This window comes from Streptopelia decaocto (assembly GCF_964273445.1).
Source record: "Streptopelia decaocto genome assembly, chromosome: 14".
Lineage (NCBI taxonomy): Eukaryota > Metazoa > Chordata > Aves > Columbiformes > Columbidae > Streptopelia > Streptopelia decaocto.
Genome location: NC_138669.1, coordinates 757191 through 762491, shown reverse-complemented (window position 1 = coordinate 762491; position 5301 = coordinate 757191). Strand labels below are relative to the sequence as shown.

The 5301-nt window shown below is 61.0% G+C and overlaps 1 long non-coding RNA gene across 1 annotated transcript; it reads right to left on the bottom strand.

The window, feature by feature from the left end:
- Window positions 1–253: 253 nt before the first annotated feature.
- On the bottom strand, window positions 254–2845 carry LOC309446067. The gene is made up of 3 exons (XR_014185406.1): window positions 2686–2845; window positions 1735–1851; window positions 254–310 (listed from the first exon to the last, which is right to left on the bottom strand). It is a non-coding gene; the product is annotated as an uncharacterized lncRNA (long non-coding RNA).
- Window positions 2846–5301: the final 2456 nt, after the last annotated feature.

Here is a 5301-nt window from a genome sequence, read left to right as displayed (position 1 = left end):
GCAGTGGACACAGCCCTTGCAGATGAAAGCATTCAATTACATTAAACATGCAGCAAGTTCCAGAATCCATTACAATCCTCATACCATGGGAAAGTAAAACATAACACCCTCCATCTCTAAGTTGGCAGGACACCAGTTCATCACTCCTGCCAGCTGAGACCAGAGCTGTTGCAGGGTGATGTAAACGCTGTAGCTTGCACAAGGGATCACAGGCAGCAGCATGGAGAGGGACATCATTAACAGAAGACAGCTTTCTGCTAGTGCACTGAAATCACAGCAGGTCCCAGGACAGCTTCTGACAAATCTCAACCTGTCAAGAAAACAGCCAACATTTTGTCAGTCCACCCTACTGCAAATAGCAAACACACAGCTTTCAAATCATCCCCCAAAAGACCTTTCAAACAGCAAGGGTTGCTCTGCAAACAGCAAAAGCTTCTTCACTGCCAGGCACTCCAAATAGGACGTGCCCCTACAACTGCACTGTGGGAGCTTTTAGAGCAGTACCTGAGAAAAACCTGGGCGCGCTGACTGAGCAGTGAGCGCCAGGGTGACACATCGGTCAGCTCCACCATCTGACAAGGACACCTCGCATGCCTTTTGACGGCAGGAGTGCCATACAGAAAGGTCACACTGATGCTCTCCATCAATACAGGCTACCGAGGAGACTTCAGCCTCCTTGGAGATACGAGAGCTGCACAACAGGCACCTGAACAGCAACACACGGCTGTAACTGAAGAGTGCCAGTGACAACAGCTGTTTATCCAATGAAGTTTTGTTAAGCACATTTTCTAGAGCTCTAGTGAAATCAAAGAGCCAAGTTCTCAGAAGACTGGCACATCGTTGATCTTTTGTAGAAAAACAAAGAAAAAGAACACCAATCCCCCTCTTGCAAACAGACACATTGCTGGAAGCTTTGACCAGCACTTCCCCAAGGCACTGAGACACTCCCAGTCAGAGGGGTAACGGGTGGGGGAACCCACAACACAAAACCGAAACAAACCCACCGCAAGAATAAAATCAAGAACAAAAGCTCCCTGACTGTGTGAGCAGCACCCCATTTTGATGCTGAAACAAAAAAGCTATGTTTATGCCCTTACATGGAAACCCATCAGAGCGCTCTGCCATTTACTTGAGATCTTTTGAAAGCAAAAATTCTTTCACTTTTGACCCTCAAGTCTTTCACTCATGTCAGACAGTGTTATACAGTGTTAGTGTATGTGCAAACACCCTCAAAGCGGCAGCACCAATGTGGTTTCCCTGCCATTGCAGTGCAAGGACAGGTACTCTCAGTATACAGCCACATAAGGAACTGAAGTATTGCGCATCTGTGGAATCAGTCTGGCTAAAACACAAGTTTGCATCGGCATTGCCCGTCTGCTGGGGAAAAACGTCTGAAATCATCATGACAGATGCTCTTCAGCTGAACACTAAAAGGCAATCAATTGCATTTGAAAAATCTCCATGTCCATAACAACTGACGAGGTGTTTCCCTGCAGGAAAGCCGGTAAATGCAAGCTGAGGTACTTCAACAGGTGTTGATATGCAGGTCCAACACCTGAAAGGGTCCCTGATTCAATGCTCAAACCTATTCACGTGTCACATCTCCAGGACAGTCACCTTTTAAAGCACTGCAGAAGCAACTGCCTTGCAGAAAGGAGTTTGATTCTTCCCTCCTACTCCACTCTTATTTTTTGTTTAATTTAACCCAGTGAACGTAGCTGGATCAAGACTTACCATTCTCCCTTGCCAGAGGGGCAAATATTGTGGAGCAAACCAGGCAACTGCGCTCATCACACAGCTGGTCACATCACGTCTCCCAAGGCCAAACACCTCCTCTGCCTTCGCAGAACCCTACAAGTAAAACCAAAGGGAACGGTCAGCACCAGGCCCTGCCAGGGTGCAGACACGGCAGCGCCTGCCCGCTGGTGCATCAGACATGATCTGGCTTGAACAGCAAGAAATCAACACTGTCGCTCTGATGGGGAAAAAATTCAGTCATCACTTGCACCAGCGCGTCCCCAGTCCCGAGGCCGCCCGCCCCAGAGCCGGCCCCGCCCCCGCCGCCCCGGCCCCGCCCCCGCCGCCCCGCAGGGACCACGTGAACCGGCAGCAGACGAAGCAGCAAAGCCACGCACACGTGGCCACCGCTGAACACTCCAGGATCTCAATCCCCTGCACTTCCTCAAGTCGGCCAGCAAGGGGCAGGGCAGACAAGACTGAACCAAATCTCTCTCCCGAAGGCACACGCTGCAGCCAGCATGGCTCCTATCCCCCCCTGGAGCGGCTGCTCTGAGCAACTACCACCCACATGTCTCCATGCAGGGTGTCCTCAAACGAGCGGGACAGAGCTGTAAAGCACCATCCTGCTCCAGCTCAGCCCGCACTGGCACAGCTTGCAGATTCCTTACCCTGCTGGTTCCTGTTCACTTGCCACAGCGGCCACTTAGGACATGCTGGAACAGGAGCACCAAGAGGCACAAAGGGCCTTGTTGCAACGCTTCTGCATGAGGAAAGCCTCCATGCTTTTACCTTTCCAATATCTAGGCTAATGCTCAAATCTCCAGTCAAGTCTCCAACAATAAATACTCTTGGAAGCAATGCCCTCACAGAAAAGTGTTTTGTGTCTCCCCACTTTTTTTTTAATTTAATTTAAACCAGTGATGAACAGTTATTTTAAGGACTTACCACTCTTACTTGCTAGAGGTTCAGGCATGGTGGAGTAAACCATTAACCACCCTGATCACATAATGTGTCTGTCAGCTACAGCCATCCCATCAGGTCTCCCAGAGGCCCAGCATCTCGTCTGCTTTTGCAGCAGCCTATGAGTAAAACCAAAGGGAACGGTCAGCACCAGGCCCTGCCAGGGTGCAGACACGGCAGCGCCTGCCCGCTGGTGCATCAGACATGGTCTGGCTTGAACAGCAAGAAATCAACACTGTCGCTCTGATGGGGAAAAAATTCGGTCATCACTTGCACCAGCGCGTCCCCAGTTCCAGGCCGCCCGCCCCAGAGCCGGCGCCGCTCCCGCCGCCCCGCCAATCCCGGGGATCAAAGCGGGCCCCGCTCCCGCCGCCCCGCCCCGCCAATCCCGGGGATCAAAGCGGGCCCCGCTCCCGCCGCCCCGCCCCGCCAATCCCGGGGATCAAAGCGGGCCCCGCTCCCGCCGGGCCGGGCCGCGGGTCCGAGGGAACGCAGCCCTTCCCCAGACGGGCTGCCCGGCGGGCACGCTCAGCAGGCACAGGGGGCAGCGGAACCGCCTGTGAATGGGGCACAGCTAAGCCGGATATAATAGAAGGAGGAGACGAAGCTGTTTTGTTTGATGGGTTCTGTTTTTCCAGGGCTGCAAGGCTGCCACCTCCTCAGCGCTAGGGCCGGAGGGAACACGCGCCCCCCCAGGTACCGCCGCACAGCGCCCAGACCAGCGGCCAGACCCACAGCCCAGGGACACCAGCCCCACAAGGCACTGCAGCAGCAATCCAACAGTTCTTTCGAAAAAGAAAAAACACACATGGATTTTAAACCAGCGACAAGCTCGGTTACTTTAAGCACGTACCGTTCCCGCCGGCCAGGCCGGGCCGGCGCCCGCACGGCGGCGCAGACAGACCTGCGGGGAGCGAACGGTGAGCGCCGGCCCCGCACCGCTCGACACCCCCGGGCACCGCCCGGCCCCGCTCGACACCCCCGGGCACCGCCCGGCCCCGCGGCGCCGCCCGCTGGCGCATCGACACGATCCGGCTTCGGCTGCGGAACTCAACAGTGTCGCTCTGACGGGGAAAAACTGTCACCATGTCCACCAGCGAGCCCCGGCCGGCCCCGGAGCTCGTGTGAGACCTGCCCGGGAAGGGCGGCCGCTCACCGGGAGATGCGCGGCCGGGGCCGCGGCCCCGAGGCCGAACAGAGGAGCCCGTGCTGGCAGCGGCCGCTCGGGCACGGGGGTTCACCAGGAACGGGCAGAGAGGCAAACCCCGGCCCCCCACGCTCCCACCCACCCTCCGAACCACGCGAACCCCGCACCCACCTCGCCACGCCGGAGCAAGAGGCCGAGACGCCTCCGGCGTGGCGCTTTATAGCGGCCGCGGTCCCGCCCCGTCCCGCCCACGCCGGCGGAGGGCGGCCCGGGCCATGGCGGGCGGGGCGCGGGGCGGGCGCGGGGCGGGCGCGGGGCGGGCGCGGGGCGGGCGCGGGGCGGGCGCGGGGCGGGGCGCGGGGCGGGCGCGGGGCGGGCGCAGGGCGGTGCGCGGGGCGGGCGGTGCGCGGGGCGGGCGGTGCGCGGGGCGGGCGGGGCCGCGGGGCGGGCGCAGGGCGGCCCGGGCCATGGCGGGCGGTGCCGCTCGGGGGGTCGCGTCGCGCCCCGCCCCGCTTTGTCCTTCCGTCCCCGCAGCCGGGCCCTCGCTCCGGGGGGCTGGGCCGGGGTTCCGCTCCAGCGGGCTCGTTGCCGGTGCGGGCGCGGCGGGCGCGAGGCGCGGCCGGGCCGCCATTTCGCGGCGGAGCGCAGGCCGGGCGCGCTCCCCTCATGGCGGCCGGGCCGGGCCGGGCCGCGCTCCTGTGAGAGCCGCGCGCTCCTGTGAGAGCGGGGTCCGGGCCGCCCACGCTCCGAGCTGCGCCCGCGGCTGCAGCCCGCTCACTCTCCCCCAGACAGCGCAGACCTGCTGCGTGGCGGGTTCGGCACACACTGCACTATTCCCAGCCGGAGTGCGCGCAGCCGCCGTTCTCGGGAGCCAGCCAAGCGCAGCGTTTGTCCCTTCCCAGGGTCACTGCGGCGGGAGGGGCCGCCGAGCGGCTCGGGATGTTGTGCACCCTGGGGACGGCAGCGGCCTCGGCGCTGGAGCAGCACCGGCTACAGAGGGGGTTGACACGGAGTCAGAGTTTGAGGTCAGGGGACGGGGAGGCACGAAGCCGTAGGCTCGTTGTGCATGGGCAGGGCGGTCCTGGGGGCTGACGACAGGAGCTGAACAGCCCAGGTTCTGCAGTGGGCAGCTGTGCTCTAGACTAGCTCAAAATTGTGATTGCTCCACATTTTGGGATTAGTTGTTTGCGCAGTACACGCTGGTGGTGCCGCGCACGGGGCAGAGCTGCGGAGCCGCTCGCGGAGCCACGTGGAGTCAGCGGGTCCGGTGCTGCCGCGGAACCGCTGCCGTGGGATCCAGCGCCTGCTCCCCGAGCAGGATCCGGAGACCAGGGAACCCGACGGAGCTCAGCGCAGGGGAAACACCCCGAGGGGCCAGCGAAGGGCCGGTTCAGGGGCCAGCGAAGGGCCGGTTCAGGGGCCAGCGAAGGGCCGGTTCAGGGGCCAGCGAAGGG